Genomic DNA, 20,123 nt, shown 5'->3' on the forward strand with positions numbered 1-20,123 from the left:
ATGAGGTAGAATTGGAAATAAGACAAGCACAGGCCTCAAGGAGCTGGCAGAAGATTCTGAGGCAGGAGAGCCTTGTAGAAACACATACTTCCTGCTCCCCTCACAACTGCCTGGGAACTGGGATGCTGCACCAGCTGTGGATACCCAGCCAAGGACCTCAGTTTCGTAACTAGAGACTTATCGTTGCTTTAATGTTGCCTCTTTCCCTTTGCTATTGATGTAGTTAGCCCTGCCCAAAACTCGAGGAGAAGTGGAGAAGAAGCTATTTAAAACTACCTTTTCTATTATTCATTGACTCAGGACCATATCTGTTCAGCAGAAAAACATTGTGGACCAAAGATAAAGCAAGTGTTTTACTCATTTTTCACTTTTTTTCTTCTTGAGAATCGTGTACTTTTGATTCTCCAAGGAACTCACAGAGATGATTCAGTTCAGTAGTTCTCAAAGTTCTAGAAATCTTTTGGAGGCCTTTTAGGGCAAGAAGGTGGCTGGTCCTCCCTCAAGGCTTTCTGGAGTTTTCCTGTAGTCTGTTGGCCTGGTATTGGAGAAGAGCTTCTACGTGTCAACATGAGCCTAAAATACAACCTCGATATTTTACAAAGAGGAAGACTGAGGTCCGTGGGCCAGAAGGAACTTAAGACAGCAATTTTGGGATTGTTGCCCATTTCATCTTTGGCAATGTACCTGTCATATTTTCCAGAAGTGCTACTTTTAGATTCTTACCAGTTACCAGAGGTCATTTTCCCGGAGTGAATGATTTGGACACTATTAACAAGGGAACAGCATGCTGTACATTATACACTGTCTTAGAGAGAATAAAAGGTCCTCTCTCCTGTTTGCATATCTGCACCTGTTTAAACCTTTCCATAGAAAAGTCTGAAAGGTAAACAGTTGGTTTTGGAGCAGCTATAACATGGTATTGTTTAACATGGCAGCTTATTGATGATTGTCTTTAATTATGGCCATGCTGTCAACTCCCGAAGCCCCTGCTCTTTGTTGTTGATCTGATATGACGTTTGAGGTTTTCAAAGCTGCAGAGATGAAAGAAGGAACCGTCAAATAACTGCTCGTTCCGATATGCTTGAGGAGGGAGGAGGGGACATTGCCCATAAGGGCTAAGAGTATGGGAGAGAACGCCACTGCCCCCTCTGCTTTTGATGACAGCGTCGATCGCGAAGCCCTGGTTTGCTCTCCGTTTACGGTGGAGCAGGGCCAAAGCTGGAGGAAACGGAAATGATTTATTCAGTAATGGGAAACAAGCGAGGGGTGTGGGTTGCTGATCTTCTCAGGGCTGGTGGGAATGCTGTCTGTCTCTTGCCTTGAGCCATTTTTACATTAGAGATGTGAAGCTCAAAACGGACCCATCAAGGCTTTCTGGAACCTCTTCCCACCCTCTTCGATATCCTTTGCCTTCAGTGTGTGTGTTCTGAAGCCCTCAGAGCTGTGGGACTGTGTGTTCCCGGGCCCTCAGATGCTCCTGCTGTGCTGGGCTCTAATCCTGGGGTAGTCCCATCTCAGACCAAAGGTGTTCGCTTAGGAGGTGGCCTCTGTCCAAGCTCCCGTTACTGTTAAGGAGTGTTGCACCAGCTCTCTTCTATGTAGGGGCTGCCCCTTGCATTTGTGGCTGCTGGATCAGTTCCCTGCTCCTGCTACTAGCTCCTTTGTTGAAGGGCTGTCTCTTTAGAGTCCATTTAAGTTGTAAGCCCTTCTGCCAGATACTGTTTTGGCTGAAGGCTTACTTTTCTCACCTCCGCTCCTTCCACTTAAGAGACATTATAACCTCATGGCTGAGTACATGGACTCCAGAGTCAGACTGCCAGGATCTGACTCCTGGTCTTGAGACTTACTAGTTCTGTGATTTGGGGCCAGTTAACCACTCTGGGTTTCAGTGTCTTCATGGTAAGATGCTGATAACAAGAGCATCAATGTTGTGGAGTTGTGAAGACTAAATGAATTAATGTGTAGGTAATAAGACCCTTAGAATAGTGCCCAGTACAAAGTAGTACAAAGCAATTTGTAACACATGCATATTATATAACTTATGCTATACCATCGATAGCATATAATTTATTATCATGCCTTTGTACAACTATGAGTAAGCTTTGCTGACTCAGCTGGGAAAGGGGTATGATAAAGAGACCCCTAGTTGTTTATTTATGGAGGGATCCATCAAATCCCCAGAGTGGAGATGAAGCCTCCCATTTTTGGGGCCCATTTCTTAAATATTTCAACTGCTGTTTCTCCTCTCTCTGCATGTACCAGCTAACTTTCATACTGGCCCACTAATTTGTTGCTGGAGGCCAAATCTTGTCTTAGTCACAGGAACTTTCCTTCCTCTGTTTTCTCTGTGGTTGGCCAGTGAATTTGCACCTTTGGTCAGTTTGGCACTGTGCTGACTCCTGTGGAGTTTATAGAAATAGGATAAGGCACAGTCCTGTATTCAGAGAGCTTTCAACCTAATTGAAGGATCAAAATAACTCTCCTCGAGTATTTAAGAGCAAAACCAAGCTGGTTAAGGAGATTAGCCAGTTCATCTACTATCTTGGAAGCCATTTCCGAGAAATATACTAATATTAATAGTATCTAAAAGAATGGACTAGGGAAAAGGGAGAAAATGCTCGGGGGTCATCAAGACCAGTGGTGAAGACCATGGTTGTGTGTAATCTTAGCTTTCATCTTGCTCCAGAAGAGAAGAAGGTCCAGGTGGGAATACATTGGCCAGTTTTTAGGAACAAAGGGAGTTCACCTTTACCCAGTAGCTGCTATGATCAGAACACTCAGCTAAGCATGTGTCTAGTTTCGTTTACTCCTGAAAGGCACTTGTGGAAAAGGTGGCATTTGCTCCCTTCTTCTAAAACATAAGAGAACTAGGGCTCTGTGATAAAAGGTGAAATTCAAAACATTGTAGCTGTTGAGTTTAAGAAACTCAAAAATTGGAAATTTAGCCCAAATCAGTATGACTTGAAACCTGGTGTACTTTTGCAAGAGAGGGGCACTAGCTACTGTTTTTCTTGGTTCACTTTTGGATGAATGTAGCTGGAAAGCATTCACATTTGACCCCTTTCTCTCTCTTCCCTGCCCCAGTAAAAGCAAGAACTAACTCACACTGGCCACCGCATTGTCCTCTGAGACCTGTAGAGAAAACAGCGATGTTATCAGCAAAGCCTCATGACACTCTCCAGGGAGCACACGAAACCTCCCAAAGAGTCATATCCAGGCCAAGCAAAGCTCTGGGAGAAATTCCTGGGACACTCAGCATGAGCCACCTAAAAGGGCTTTTGAGCAAAAACTGAACCCAAATGAAAACATTGCCTGTCAGCCCTGGGCTTGTAAACAGTGTTTGGATTGCAGGAGGAGGGCACAGGGCTTGAAGTAGTAGCCAACTCAGGCTGGGCTCTGCTGCTGTAACAAATTAACCCTGAAATCTCAGTGGCTTCACACCACAGAGTTTGGTTTTCTGCTCACTGTATATGTCCAGGGAGGGTTCATGTTGGGGAATTCTGCTTGACATGGTCCTTCTGGGATCTGGCTCTGACATCAGGTGACTGCACCACCTGGATCCTAAAATGGGAAGTGATGGTGTAAAAGCGTTAGTTGCTCAGTTGTGTCCAACTCTTTGTGACTCCATGGACTGTAGCCTACTGGGCTTCTCTGTCCATGGCATTCTTCAGGCAAGAATACTGGACTGGGTAGCCGTTCCCTTCTCCAGGGGATCTTTCTGACCCAGGAATTGAACCTGGGTCTCCTGCATTGCTGGTAAATTCTTTACCATCTAAGCCACTAGGGGAGCCCTTTTAGTTCAGTTCAGTTCAGTCGCTCAGTCATGTCTGACTCTTTGTGACCCCAGGGACTTCAGCATGCCAGGCTTCCCTGTCCGTCACCTTCTCCAGGAGCTTGTTCAAACTCATGTCCGTCAAGTTGGTGATGCCATCCAACCATCTCATCCTCTGTTGTCCCCTTCTCCTCCTGCCTTCAGTCTTTCCCAGCATCAGGTTTTTTTCCAATGAGTCAATTCTTTGCATCAGGTAGCCACAGGGAAGCCCTTGAGGGTGGGTTAAATATTGACACCCCCCCACCTCCGCCCAGATACACGCCTCCCTGGAACCTCAATGTGAGCTTATTTGGAAATAGTATCTTTGCAAGAGAGAGAGAGGATTCTTTACTTAAGAGATCTTGGATGGATCCTAAATTATACTGCTTTTAGGGTGAGATTTAAGCCCTAAACCAGTCTTTTCATGAGAAAGGAGAGGGAAACTTGGACACAGACACAAAGAGGTGTGAAGGCCGCGTGAAGACAGAGGCAGAGTTTGGAGTGATGCTGCCATAATCCAAGGAACACTGAGAGTTGCCAGAAGCTGGAAGAGGCCATGAGGGATTCTCCCATAGAGTCTCTGGATGCACTGTGAGTCCAGTGACACCCAGGCTTTGGACTTCTGGTCTTCATCAAGGTGAGAGAATAAATTCCTATTCTATCAAGCCACCAGGTTTGTGATAATTAGTATAGAAAATTAGGAAACAGATACAGAAAAGCTGCACTGATGTTTTTAAGGGCCAAGCCTGAGAGTGGCTCATGCCCCTTTTTTCTTGTATTTACCAGAACCCCAACTGTCAGGGAGGTGATGAATCATTGTCTCTGTGCCCCGGAAGAGGAGAATGAAGCAAGACTTGGTGAGCTGAGCATTATGCTTGCCTCACTTGTGCTGGAAGTACGTACAGGGAGCAGGAGGCAGGGGCATGGAATAGAGAGCCACCCACAGTAACAGATGGTTTCAGGAGCCATTGGGTGGTCCATAGGGTCACTGCAGGTCAAAGCAGGCTGGCTGAGGGAGAGAAGGCAGAAAGCCGGAGGACAGAGCTCTCAACTCACAAGCGGGTGATCCGTGGTCGCACCAGAAGCCATAGATAATGCAACAGTAGGGTCAAGCAAGAAAGCAGGCACCCACATCAGCAAATTGGGTGTGAAGGGCAGGGTCAGAGGCTAAGCATGAAGCCAGAGTGCTGCTCAGTGGGGGCAGCTACTCACAGAGCATGAAAGCAAGTAAGACCACCAACTCCCCTCCCCGAGGGAGTGTTGGAATACTCTTTCTCATGGCTGTGTCTCCAGTTCTAGCACAGAATAGAAACTGCAAACACGGCAAAGGTTCATGAGTCCAGCCTTCCATCAGGGGATGTTGCTAAACCATGGGCCATATCAAAGTGGTTTCAAGCTTAAACCTCCCCATCATCTCAAGGAGTAAGTCTTCAATCTACAGGGTGTCTTTCTTTTCTTCTTTATTTCTTTATTATGATACATTTTATCAAGTTTTGTTTATTTTCTAATGCAGTGATGGTTTTCCATCCCCAAACTTATAATTCACAATAATGAAACCCATAGACTAAATATCATTAGATGCAAAGAAAGTATTCATAAAACTCAATATTCATTCATGAAAATAATTTTTAGAAAATATATGTAAACTATTTTGCATATCATATTTTATGAAGAAACATTGAAAACAGTAACTTCCCCTTGTCCCTGCTGGAGCATGGGATCTCTCTTGGGCCCCTGTACCTTTGCACCTGGTATTCTCTCCTCTGAATGACCTTTCTCTTCCTTTCTACCTGTTGAGGACTTGCGCATCCTTGAAGACCCAGGTCTCATGTCGCCGTAGTGAAATCTTTCCCAAATTCCCCAGATTGTCATGCCTTCCCTTCCTGGCATTCTTAGTACCCTCTGCACTTAACTCAGGTGGTGCCGCAACATTGAAATCCTTTCTTGGTTTGTCTGTCTGTTCTACTTGGGTGAATCGTGCATTTTCCATTCACTTCCTTGTCCCAATGCCTGGTTCATCATAACCTCCAATTTGTTGTGAAAGAAACATTAAGTTTCTGATATTTCTTCAAAACAGCCGCAGAAGCAACTATTAACAGTTATAAGGAATAAAGATGACATTATGATTTTTGATAAGTTTATGTTTATTGATTCATTATTCACTATAATAAATACAGATGGGAGAAATAAATAAGCAAAAAGATCAAAATGGGTTGGAATATTCCATTTCTGGAGAACAACAGTAACAACCACAAATGTTTGTGCAGATTTAAAACTGAAAGTGCTTTCACGTTAACATGATCTTGTTTGTTCTCACTGAAACACAGTGAGTTCAGTTCAGTTCAGTCGCTCAGTTGTGTCTGACTCTTTGCAGCCCCATGAATCGCAGCACGCCAGGCCTCCATGTCCATCACCAACTCCTGGAGTTCACCCAAACTCATGCCCATGAGGGGAGTATGCTATTGGGACTGCTCTCCTTTCAAGTGGAGGACATTGAGGTTCAACATGTAACTTATCTGAAGCTTGCTCAGTTGCACTGGTAGTTAAGGGTCTATGCCAGGAGTCACAGCTTAGCCTGGTAAGAGTAAATCTTGTGTTTTTCCTGTACCTCTTCTGGACTCCTTTCTCATACAAACAGGTGAGCCAAGAGGAGAAGAAAGGGAGGGGAAGGGGGTTTAAGTAAGGAATAGTTGCTTTATTTAACACAATTTTTAATATCTACCAATAGCTCTGCAAAATAGACATTACTGTATCCATTTTGCAGATAGGATAAGAGTTTGGGGAGGGAAGAATAACTTGCTCCAGGCCTCGCAGCCTATCAGTAGCACAGGTTGGATTCAAACCTGGGTTTTCTCCCTCTTTGAAAACCGTTCCTATGCTCTGCTGCCCGAGTCACCTGCTGGGCTTTGGGGTGACAGGAGAAAAGGTTCTATCTGTGTCTCTCCTGTCCCCCACCTTCCTTCCTATGGGAATTGGTTGGAGGTTCAGAGCTCCAGGGATTTTTTTGTTTTATTTTTAAATACCTTGTCCTTTGTGAAGCATGTTAGACCCATACATTTCATCTCTGTGAGATTTAAAAGGAATCGCTGATGACCTGCTGAGGTATTTTCATTTTGTTCCTGAAAATGATTAATCTTAAGGCTTTGTGATGGCTCTTGTCACAAATAGCTTTCCTTAAGCCATAATTTCCCCACTTCCCTTTAAGTAACAGTTTACATGTAAGTAATAAAAAGAAGCAGAATAATCCTGCTGTGAGGACATATTTATATTGTATATATGGTACTGATCAAGGTAGAACTTTACCTAAAATGAATTGGAAAATTGTGTGTTTTCTTTTAAAGCTCAGTTTTTGTCTCTTATGGTCACTCTGTTTCTGTCAACCCCTACTCTTTCTTGTATTTTTTTTTCCCTTCTTCTTTTTCCCTAGCAGATAGGATAAAATGTTTGTTTTGTCTTTCCTAGGTGATTTTTCAGATACTCTTGCATTTTGTACTTAGTCACTTAAGGTCCTGCGAGACCAGTGATTTTAGCTTGCGGTCTCCTGCGATCACGTGATTTGGGACAGAGAGGGAGAGGATGTTTCTTCCTAAGGCTGGGAACCACATGCTCCCAAGCTCCTTTTTACTCTTCGCTGCATGTGCAGTTCCAAGTAGGGTCAAGGTAACGCAAGGGCACTTTTAAGAAGAGAACTGGGGCGCAGCTCTGAACAGATGTTCTTTGATAACTACTGAGCAAAGAGGATCTGACTGAGAGGCCTGTGGCTTTCACTCATTGAGAACCTTTAACCAGTGCCCACGTGTGTGTTTAGTTTTATTCTTTTCTCGCCCTTGCCCCCAGAGCCATGGCATACCTGCTGTCGCTCTCAAGCCTCTTGCCAACAGTGGCATCTGCTCAGTGTAGCCATCAAGAATTTGAATGTCAATATCTTTGCCTTGAAATGAATGGAAAAGTATTTGTCACTCAGCGGCAATCATTCTTCAAATAAAAGGTTAGCCAGACAGGGCCCTTAATCAAAGAGTCGGTCTTTTCTGTCAGCAGTGCCTTTTAAATAGCAATGATGAAGGCTGGCTGTCAGGGTAGGACTTGATGAGCCAGATGATTGATCTGCATAAATCATTTTCTTTTAACATTGTCAGTGAAGAGTAAATTGGTGGGACATTTTGGGTATTAGCTGTATTGAAATTAATATGCAGTACCCTAGGTGTGTCCTCGTTCACGTAGCCCTCATGAAAGAAGGTAGAAATTAAAAAGAGGCTTCTTGGTGTGCATTGTTCCAACAAGAAAGTTGCACCATTCTTACTGCTGTGGTCATCATCTTGCATGCTAAATTCGGAAGTTGAGTGTGTAGCACATTTTACAAGCTCTGAAAGGAATCTAGTTAATTTGGGAATTAGCTAGAGTCAGTAGCATTTAACAACCAGTAAATCTGTAAAGACTCACTGCTCAGAGGGGGAAAAAATCTAAGAATGGTTTCTGGTTTTAAAGAACAGGATATCTACTACCCAGCATATGCTGTCACAGACATAGCCTCTGCTTCAGGTCAGGCTGTGGCTTAAGTCACCATCATTCCTTGGTGAGTCTCCTGGACCAGGATGCTTAACCTTTCTGAGTTTGTTTCTTTGTCTTTAAAAATGAGATTGTGTTCATTACCATTGTTGGGTTTGCTTTTGTATTAAAGAGTGGTGTAGGGAAAAGCACCGTGGATAGACTTGGCATCTGGTGAGGAAGCACTCATAACATTAATCTCATCCCTTTCTTTTGGTCAAACAGAACTCCTGACTAGATGTCTAGAACCCTCACTGAGATGTCTGTATGAAGCTCATGCCCACGTGGTCAAAATAAACATTAAGTTAACTGTTTAGGGTTACTTCTGTGCTTGCTGGGACTTCAAATGGCCATTTCAACATTAAAAAAAAAAGTTTCAAGGGAAAAAAAGAGACTTCATTGCAGATTACTAGGGGTAGGATATGAGGTGGAAGACATAGGGGAGAAATGTGGCCAAGAACACTTAGAGGGTTTTTCTTTACCATTGCTCTCTGCATTATATGTTGGGATGCATATGGTTCACCTTTGGAGTAAACAAGTAAATCCTATGCAATATAGTGTTGGGTTAAAAGCAGGACTGGCAGAGCCGAATTACTGGGTTAGATCCCACATCTTCTACGTAATTGCTATGTGACTGCAGACAAGATAATTAATTGCCTTTCTAAGCCCTGGTTTCCTCACCTCTATTAATAAAATGGGCACAGTGATAGTACCTATCTTACAGTATGTTAATACATAAAAAACAAATCATGTAAAAGAGTCTCTGATATGTACATGGTAACTGTGGTTACTGTGAGTGAATGATTGGTCAGCTGAGAAAGGTAAATATTGCTAAGATTCAAGTGAGCTGAACGTATCAAAAGAAGAGACATATTTTAATATAGAAGTTCATGATAATGGTATACCGGGGTGATACTTGCTTCATTTTGGAGAAAATTCCCTACTGGAGGAATTTAGAGCCGGAATGATTCTAGAAATATCCATGTTGCAGCTGGACCTGACCAGCCCTGGCCCTGACTCTGCTTGGGCCTTGGTGGAATCAACTTCACTGAGTCTGTGAAGTGCTAGAAAAGAGGTATCTTAGCCAAAGGGGCAGCCTCATTACTCCTCGGCTGATTAGATAGTACCTCACTGCCAGTGAGTTATTCTAACAATACTTAATGTTCAGTTACAAGATGGATATTTCTAGAATTATCCTGGCTCTGAATTCCTCCAGAAGGAGGAAAATCCTTCTTTTCCCACTGGAGGAGCAAAACTGGATTGAGGTGATTCTATGGTCAGAATAACACAGGAGAGGATGTTTTGCTGGTTTATTTATTTTTTTAATGTTATTGATTGAATATCTAACTCATTGAGAGACTGGTTTGTAGGCTCTTCTGGTAATTGGTCTATTTGCTGTCTGGAATGCAGAGATTAAGGGAACACTGGTCACCCAGGTTCTCCATGTGCCTTCTATGTTGGTGAACTCATGTCAGTCTCTGCTAGTGGCAGCATGGCACGGATTTGTCAGAGCCTTTGTAACACGTGTGTGCTGTGCCCCTCTGTTAACAAGTGTTGCCCAAAGAGCACCTCTGTCCCTTGAACATTTAAGATGTCTTCATTCTTGGAGATTTGCATTTTTTTCTCAGGCCAGTTTTTAGCTGATATGATGAGTTTGTATTTGGGCCTTATGTCTTTCTCTTTCCCATCTTCTCAGTTTATTCCATTTTGAGAAGCGTCTTCCCGCATAGTGAGCGAAGTTGCTGCAAGAAAGTCCCAGAGACATTTCCCCAAACATTAATTCAATGGAAGTCCTCCAACCGGTCTGGGGTCTGGAGGCAGCAAAGGTCTCCCTGTTCTTGGGCGGTCAGGGATGCAGATTTGAGCTGTCTCCAGTCTCAGCTGTTGGAAAATGCTACTAATTAAATCCTCAGTATTGGTCATTGTATTGCTTTTTGGAGGACATTGTGAAACTGTTCTGTATCTCCTCCAAAGGCATAATGCCTGTATTGAGAATTTCTAGAAAACATTCTCTGCTGCTTTGGCCTGCAATGCTGTGGGTTGCAGAAGTGATGAAATTGTTCCTTAGACTCTTTCCTGATTTGGTCTGTATTAGATGAAGCACAACCTATGTTATCTAACTGGCTACTTCATGGAGTCCAGCCATACTGGGTGTGATATTCTGCTCAAGATTAATTTCCTGTAATGAAGATCTGAAACACGATGTTTAAGAGCCCCTCTAATGTTTCTTTTATAGCAATCTATCAAAACGATAGATATTTAGCCTTCTTTATTGGTTATGAAACATTAACTTAAAGCCAGTGCTGCTTTCTGTTTTAAATACCAATATCCATCATGTGTTTCTCACGGTGAGCATCTCTTACCCTTGCCCTCCATTCATCAAGCATCATGAAGAATCTGCTGCCACTTCCCAGGGGGCACATGTCATGGGCTTGGCCCTTAGGTTACGATTATCTGTACCTCGGACACCTGACCAGTCCTGGCCCTGACCCTGCTTTGGCCTTGGTGGAATCAACTTCAGAGTTTGTGAAATGCTAGAAAAGAGGTATCTTAGCCCAAGGGGCAGCCTCATTACTGCATAGCTGATTATTACATGTTTTTTCAGTGTTAGCTGGAGAGTCTTAGAAAAGTCTGAGCTGCTTTTCCTCCTGACACCTTCCAATTTTCGATAGTATGAGAAACAAGGATTTTCATCAATTCTGATGAGCAACAGGAATCCATTGTTTAGCTTATGAGGGCACTTAGTTTGGTGTTTGAGGCCGTAGAACAAGTGCCCAGGCATCTAATTTGTGCACATTTAATGTTTGTCCAATTTATGAATGAAAGAATGAAACTTTTCCCATTTTTCCTTCATCATTATTTCCCATGAATGTAGTAATATTCTCTTCTCTTTCCCAGTTTTTCTTCTTACTACTTTTATTATTCACTGAAAATGTATATTAAACACTCGTTGTTTGCCATTTTCCCTTATGGAATGAATTGTTCCTAAATTTTTTTCTTTTTTCTGCCTCAAATGATGTCCATCCTTCAAAGCCTGGCTGAAGACTCATATCATGCACATACCATAACTGTATTCTCTCTGTGATTTTTTTCCATTCCTCTTTGCTTTTTTCTTTTCTGAATTCTTAACCACTAAGGTAGGTATATGTATCCAATATTAGATGGAGGTTCTCTAGGTATTGTTGTCTATGCACAGCTTGGCTTCTTTTAGAATGTAGCACCTTCAGAAACAGGGATCTAATAAGCTTGGGGCTTCCCTGGTGGCTCAGATGGTAAAAAAAAATCCTGGAATCTAGGAGACCTAGGTTCAACCCTGGGTTAGGAAGATCCACTGGAGAAGGGAATGGCAACCCACTCAAGTATTCTTGCCTGGAAAATCCCATGGACAGAGGAGCCTGGTGGGCTACAGTCCAAAGTAAGCTTAGCCACTCTTCCATGGCACACATCCTACTCTTGGACACAAAGGGTATCACATGGAGCCTTGTGACGTGACCTGTTCAACCACTTTGCAGTTACTTCTGCCCTGTCTTTGTATAAGACAGGGCAGAAGAATCACACAATGATTGGCTTTGCAGTATGTCGCTCGCACTGTAGTCTTTGTGACCACCTGGGGGATTTGACTGTGAAGACACCACTAGGCTGTGCTTTCCCCAGGGACTTTACTAACCACAGAGATTGCTGTGTGCAGCCCTTCCTGACTACCTTTGGGCCGAGAGACTCAAGTGGCTCCCTGTTTTCTTGTTCTTTTCAATGCTTGCTGGTTCAGTGCTCTGTCTTCTGCTTCCTTGTTCATGCTTCTGGGGTCCCCTTAATTGGGACACCCTCACTGTGAAGCCCCTGCTGTTCGAGCCAGGAGGTGGAGTCTTGCGGCTCTCCCTCTTCTGGCGGGTAGGCTTCATGGGCGTTTTCTTGGATTGGAGACGTCAGCCTGGCAGTACATCCTGTGCTTCCCCATCACCTGCTGTGTGTTTCACCCAAGGCACATCTCAAGAGGCTTTGAATCTTGTTTGGCCAGAAATCTTTTTGGCAGTTTGCAAACTTGGTTGGATTCCAGTCTATCCCTCTTATTTTCAGGACATGCCCACATTGTTGGTTTGCGTGCCAGGCATGTGATTTTCCCTGGTCTCCTTTTTCCCTCTGGCTATGATCCTTAGATACTGTTGCAAGAATTGACAACTAAGGACCTAACCACTAGACTTAAATTTTTTTGGTCCTGTTTTGTTTGCAAATAGTGCTGAAAACCTTTTCCCTGTAAAAGGTACATGTAACAGAGAGGTGAAAGCAAAGTGTGAGGATCTCTGCACTAGTTAGCATGTAACAAAACTAAAACCATGAATGGCTTTAAAATAGGAGTTTTACTTTCTTTTTTCCAATGATGAAGTAAGAGTCATGATTTAGCTTCATGAGGTCAGCAGAAACAAGGCTTCTCTTTTGTTTCTCTACATTCTTTCTGAATCATCATCATTTCCTAAGTTGCTTCATGACTCAAAGTAGCTTCTGGAGGTCCAGTCATATCTGACTTCCAAGCAAGATGAGGAAAGAATGGAAGAGGGGGGGAAAAAAGCACATGCCACTTGTCCCACTTGCAAAGAAGGAAAAATAGCTAGTCATGTGCTGAAGCTGGTTCATCCGTGGTTGTGAGAATTGATGAGGTTTTAGGAGTCTTTGTGAGCCATTTGGCCTCAACTTGGTAGCTTGAAGTTGGCCATAGTGGGAAAATTTACCCCATAGAAGTTGGTGTAAGGAAGAGCTGGTTGTTAAACATATATCAGTACTTACCTACCCCTGGCTGAAAGGCAAACTGGGAGTGCAGCCTTTGCTGGGTGCCCTGCCACCCTAAGTAAAATCAGTTTTGTTACTAAGGAAGAAGGGGGAACATCTAATGGGTAAGCAAAGTCCTTTTTTCCACCTTCCCCACTACTTTGAATGGAATTTTCTCATTCCATAGCATGGGTCTGCTTTCCTGTTTAGATTGTTTCCTCTTTCCTCCTTTACAGATTATGCAATAGTAAACATTTTGTGGCATATATACTTATATATGTATGTGGGGTGTATGTTTTTCTGCATGTGAACTAGTGTTTGTAGATAATAGTTTAAGGTGGATTTGCTAGGTCAACGTGTGTGCACACTACTTGCCTCTTTACAGAGGGTTCTATTTCCTTCTGTTATAGAGTAAGGTGAAGAACAAGACTTTGGAACCAGACACACAGGGTATGAGCACTCATTCTGACCCTGCCTATCTGTGTGACTCTGGCCAATTTACTTAACCTCTCTGGGCCTCCCGTTTTTCTCCTGTAAAATGGGGGGATAGATTCTGCTTCTGTAGGGGTTCTTTGACATTGAAATGAGATCATGACTACAAAACACTTAGAGCAGAGCCTGGCAGTTTGTAAACTCACAATGAATGTAACTAGGGGTCTTTGCACATGGAGAAATGTGTTCATACAGATGTAAAACATTGAGAAGAATTAAAAACAAAAACCAAGCCTTGAACATTAAAGCTGGAATCATCATGAATTGTAGGGGGAAGCATAAGATAGGGAAGAAGTGAATGTTCGATACACAGATTGGAAAGTTATTTCACTGACTCAAGGGGCAGCAGTAGGTTTAATTGATGGTTGGAAAAACCTCTGAGTAAATCAACCATGTCCCCAATTCATACCTGCACATTATAAATATATTTAAAATCATCTTTATGATTGTTTAGTTTTAAATTTCCTGGGTGCATCAGATGCTTGAGTCATGGAACTTGACAAAAAATCAACATAAATATTCTTTTTCTCCCCCAACTATATTGAACATCGCACAGATGTGTAGTTAAGTATTTATTATGAACATGCAAATATTGATATCCCCAAGGCCCATTCTTTGATTTTCAAACTGCTGCTGCTATATTTGGAATTGTTGATTAATACAGGTCTTTGCTCTGACACACAGCATGTCTGACTTCAGGGCCGCTGACAGCAGAGTCGAGAAGAAAGGGGAAACCAGGGCTTGATGTTCATGGGGTTGGACACTGTTTGAGGATGGGAGTTGCTTTGGGAAAATGGCAGTAGGCATCCAAATCTTGAGGTAGTTAAGGATGTGCCTTGCACAGAGCTTTGCCCATGGTAGGTTCTCAGTAAGTCTTTGCTAACTTAAGGAGGCAAAATATATGGAGAATAAACAGTCCTGATTGGGGGGAAAAATTCACAGTAGACTAGAATCTTGGCACTATGAACATTTTGGGCTGGATAATTCTTATTGGGGCGACTGTCCTGTGTATAGTACAGTATTTGTACTATACAAAGCTAGAAGAGGTTCTGAAAAGAGTTATTAATGCAATGGTTAGGGAAGATGGCTTCCCTTGTGGCTCAGATGGTAAAGCATCTGCCTACAATTCTGGAGATGTGGGTTTGGTCCCTGGGTCAGGAAGATCCCCTGGAGAAGGAAATGGCAACATATTCCAGTACTCTTGCCTGGAAAATCCCATGGACAGAGGAGCCTGGTAGGCTACAGCCCATGGGATCACAAAGAGTCAGACATGACTGAACAACTTCACTTTCATTTTTTTCCTTGGCCTCTCCTTATTAGGTGCTGGGAGTGTGGCCCTCCACAAGTTATGATCAGAAAAAAGGCCTCCAGACATTGTTAAATATCTCCAGGGTGGAGGTCAAAATCATCTTCAGTTAAGAACCAGTGGGCTAGAAGAAAGGATTAAACAATTATTAGGAGTTGTTATTAAATTATTAAACAACAAGTGCGTACCAGATGTTTAACTCATTTAATCCTGGCAGGGGTTGCTGAAATCATTTTTGAAGGAAGGAGAGGTGGAAAGAGGTTGAGAACATGACCCAGCGTTGGCCAGAGGGGGTCTGATTATGGGATGTTCTTTTGCTTGTTCTTCTTTCTCCAAATAAGAGTCTCTTATCAAGTACCATACGAGCTCCTACTGTTCTTCTTGGTGCCAATGACTCAGACCTCACTTCCTGATGAAACACTGGGAAATGCACTGTTTGCAAAGAATCTTGCACTGCTTATGTAGGGGTCGTTGATATGGTTTGGTTTCTTTTTTTTCCTGTTTGTTGGTTTTGCTGAGAATATGAACTGGGCTGTTTGTTCTCCAGTGAGGGGCCACTGATAGATAAAGGGACGTGTAGTCTTCTTACTCTTTCAAGTCTCCAGAGAAAACTCAAATGGGGCCCATGGGGAATTTCCTTTGGGAGGGAATTAACCAAGAACCAATGATGTCTCCTGTGGGGAAGGGGCTTTTGCTGTAATGATTCTTGGGGATATTTAGTAAACTAAATGGAGTTTTCTTCTGGGGAACACTAAGACTAGCTGTTTGCCTGTATGATCTTCTTCTTGTGATAAATTTAGCTGATTGTAAACTCTGGTCCAAGCAAAGGGGGCTTCATTTTGAGCCATAGGTGCTGATTTTGTGAGGTGCATTGTGGGGGAAGACCCTTGCCCTTTTGGGGTGTACAGCTAATTATTAGAATTATCAGAAAAAATAATAACCTCCCATAATCACATGGGAATGGAGCACTAGATTGCTTTCTTCACAGAGTTGGGATAGTTTAGGGGGAGTCAGGAAGTGAAGGAGTAAAACTATTGTTCATTTTTCCTCCCCCTTTTTATACCATCAAGAGAATATAAACCAATAAAAGAACTAAATGTTGGCAATCCATAAAATTCTATAGTGGTAATAAAGAAAAACTGAAACTATATTGATATACAACCAAACAAGGTAATTATCATTATTTTTTAATAAAGCCATTTATCATCAATAAATACCAAGGGGGATAGGAAAAATTGCAAGCACAACAATGCCATCTTCCATAATTATAGCTATTAACAATTTAAAGCATAATTATGTGAGGAAGGAAAAACTTTTAGGAAAGCTTTGTGCCATTTTCTGCACAGAGAAGCCAAATTCTCACATTTCCAAATAGTCAGGATTCTATAAATACTACTGAATTGATAGAGCTTGTCCCAACTTAGAGTAGCTTATTTTCTAATGATCTGTAATTTGGGTGTTTGTCTCCATCTCCAAGCTGGCCAGCAGCCCTGGAGGAAGGGCTGGGATCCAGAAAAAAGTATATATGGTAATTATCTGTCCACTTCCTAAATGCCAGTAGTCAAGAGGACTTTATTTAGCAGAAAGTTTGGTTTTGAGGAATCAAGGGTGTCCTTTATCTCATCTAAACAAACCCTGATTTAAGCAGCTGATCCAGGGAGCACAGGAAGGAATGAGATGCTGTCTTTTGCTGCTGAACACCTTACACTCTCAAAGGCAGATGGACCTGTCTGCTCTTAGGGTTTGAATGCAGAGTGGAGTGGTTAAGAGTGTTCCTTTGGACTTCCCTCATGGTCCAGTGGTTAAGAATCTGCCTTGGGAGTGCAAGGGACACAGGTTTGATCTCTGGTCAGGGAACTAAGATTCTGCATGCTGCAGAGCAACTAAGCCCAGACACTGCAATCTAGAGAGTCCATGAAAAGTGAAAATGTGCAAGTGTTAGTCGCTCAGTCGTGTCTGATTCTTTGTGATCCCATGGACTGTAGCCTGCCAGGCTCCTTTGTCCATGGGGTTCTCCAGGCAAGACTACTGGAGTGGGTTGCCATTCCCTTCTCCAGGATAACTTCCCAATCCAGGGACTGAATCCAGGTCTCCCACATTGCAGGCAGATTCTTCATCATCTGAGCCACAACGAAAGAGCCCACGTGCTGCAACTAAGACCCCGTGCAGCCACATAAATATATAATTATTATTTTTTTAAAATGTGCCTTGAAGCTACTAGCCATATCCCAGCTCTCCCATTCACCACCTGTGGCATCGTGTACAAATTAAGTCATGTCCCTATGCCTCATGGTTCTTATCTGTAGAATAGAGATGATACTAGAACCTATCTGTCAGTTGATAAATTGAGCTGAAATTTAATGAATCAATAACATGAAACCTGGCTCCTGATGAGTACTGTGTAAGTTATCTGTCATTTAACCCAATGGGGTAAGTTAACTACTGAGATTAAATACCTTGGATGTGATGTGAGAGCAGCCATTGGGGTTGTTTGATCCTTGGGTCTGATGCAATAGTAGTTAAGTTCTCTGTGACTGGTGATCACAAAAAACTCTGGATAGGATAAGGACTGTACTGAGTCTTAAAGGGTGAGACTAGTAGGAAAAAGGTATTCCTTACAGTGAAAACTCAGGAGCTAGTAGTTTGGATGGAATCCACCAATGGTATGATATGCCTAGGTGATTATAAGTGTATTCCAGCATGACAAATATGGAACCAGGGGCAGAAAGAGATGAGGCTTCAGGGTTTTGGAGGTTTGGCAGAGTCTGGATTACAGTCTTGGTTTTTTCTTGAGGACTAGAACTCCTCTTGAGAATATTAACCCTGTAGGTGGTGGTTTGTCAGATTTGCCATCTAGGGCCATCACGAGGACAGAAAGCAATGTTGACTTGTTTTTAAATACTGAGATGAGAGCCAGAGGGAAGGGTCAGAGGCATCTTTTAGAATTTCTAGGATTAGGACTTCCACCCAATAGGACAGTATTTCAGCAGAGTTATGCATGTTTGTTGGAAATAAACACCTGGATTGATTGATTCTCAGTGTAATTGTGGTAGTCATTAGTGCTGTTTGACAAATATCCTAGTCCTGCTCAACTTACAGGAACATATATAAATAAATGGTGGGGTTGTATTCTCTGGTCCCCTTGTGAGAGTGGAGCCATGGGAAGAGCTCTGGCTCAGGAGTTATGAGGAAAAGTGATGCATTACTTTGGAGCCAGATTATTTAATCACTGGTGAAGATCCTTCAGAGCTTGATCATTTCCCTCACCACAGTGACCAACGTCATTACTGAAGTCTGTTCCATCAGTGGGTCCCACAATGAGGATGACATGGAGCAGAACTCCTAGCTGTCGCCTGATTAAACAAGGAGTATGAATGAGCAATAAACCTTTACGGTTTTAAGCCAGGAGTAAAAAAAAAAAAAAAAAAAAAGCAAACTTTGTAAAGAACTGGATAGAAAATATTTTATTAGGCTTTTAGTTTTCAGGCAGTCTTTGTCCATTTTAAAATTGGGTTATGTGTCCTTATTATTGATGTATAAAGTGTTCTTTGTATATTGTAGCTGCAATTCCCATATCAAGTGTATAGTTTTCAAATATTTTTGCTCAATCTGAATCTCGTCTCTTAAGTATTTGTAATGGTATGTTTTGAAGTGTACAATTTTTAGTATGGATGAAATACAGTAGATCAGCTTTTTCGTCTTATGCATAATGATGTTGGTGCTGTGTATAGGAAATTTTGCCTAACTCAAGGTTGTGAATATTTTCTCCTGGATTTGTACATTTTATTAATATTTTAAAAGAACCACATTTTGGCTTTGTTAATTTTCTCCATTATCTGTCTTCTATGGCATTAATTCTTTCTCTTTTTGTATGTTTTGTGGGTTCTTATAGCTTATTAGTGTGGAAACTTAGATCATGATTTTAAACTACTTTTCCAATGTAAGTATTTAAAAATATAAATAACTTTCTTGGACATTCATTTATCTGTATCTATTGATATATTGTACTTTACTAATGTGCCATTCAAAATATTTTCATGTTTTCCTTGTGTTTTTGTTAATCCATGATTTTTTTTTAAAGGTGAGCTGTTTAGTTTTCAATTATTTTAGGTTTTCTAGGTATTTTAATTTTTATTGAATTCTAACTTGTATTGCTCTCAGAGAATCTACTCTTTAAGATTTCACTATTTGGATATCTATCAAGACATTTTATGGCTCATCACATGGTCTGTCTTCATGAATATACCTTTTGTACTTGCAAACCATGTGTATTCTGCAGTTCTTGATATTGTGTTCTATAAATGTCAATTAAAGTTGTTCAGTAGTGTGTTAAAATCTGTATCTTTACTGGATTGTTCTGTCATGTGATTCTATCAGTAACTGAGAGAAGGGTTATGCATTCCCCAGCCATGGTTGTGCATCTGCCAATTTCCCCTTTTAGATCTAATTTTTACATCATCTATTTTGAAGCCTTGTATTTACATGCACACACATTTAAGCTTTGTATGCTTCCAGATGACCTAACCCTTAAATCATTACAAAACATTCATTTTAAAATCTTTCATCATAGTTTTTTGTCTTATAGTTTACTTTGTCTGGTATTAGTGCAGCCATGACACTTTTTAACATTTGTATTTCCCAGAGTATATATTTTTTCATCTTTTTACTTTCAACATTTTTTTGTGTATTTATATTATCATTGCACCCTTGTAGACAGCATTCAGTTGAGCCTTGATGTTTTATTCAGCTCAGTGATCTTTTCCTTTTAATCATAGTGTTTTGTCATTTGTATCTCATCTAATTATTGATTGGGGCTTCCTTGATAGCTCAGTTGATAAATAATTCTACTGCAATGTGGGAGACCCTGGTTTGATTCCTGGGTTGGGAAGATCCACTGGAGACGGGATAGGCTACCCATCCCAGTATTCTTGGGCTTCCCTTGTGGCTCAGCTGGTAAAGAATCCACCTGCAGTGCAGGAGACCTGGGTTTGATCCCTGGTTTGGGAAGAACCCCTGGAGAAGGGAAAGGCTACCACTCCAGTATTATGGCCTGGAGAATTCCATGGACTGTATAGTCCACAGGTTTGCAAAGAGTTGGATTATTGATGAGTTTGGGCTTAAGTCTACCATTTTGTAAGGGATTTTCTATTTGTCCCAACTGTTTTTACAGTTTTGTTCTTTTTTTGCCTTCTTTTAGGTAAGCAAAAT

General features: G+C 41.8%; 1 protein-coding gene across 1 annotated transcript in view; it reads left to right on the plus strand.

The window, feature by feature from the left end:
* The window catches only part of LRMDA (leucine rich melanocyte differentiation associated), a gene marked incomplete at its 5' end in the record, with an annotated part of 1,193,353 nt that overhangs the window by 386,466 nt on the left and 786,764 nt on the right, over positions 1–20,123 (plus strand). The gene's annotated exons all lie outside the window — the stretch shown is intronic.

This window comes from Bubalus bubalis, chromosome 4 (genome assembly GCF_019923935.1).
Source record: "Bubalus bubalis isolate 160015118507 breed Murrah chromosome 4, NDDB_SH_1, whole genome shotgun sequence".
Classification (NCBI taxonomy): domain Eukaryota; kingdom Metazoa; phylum Chordata; class Mammalia; order Artiodactyla; family Bovidae; genus Bubalus; species Bubalus bubalis.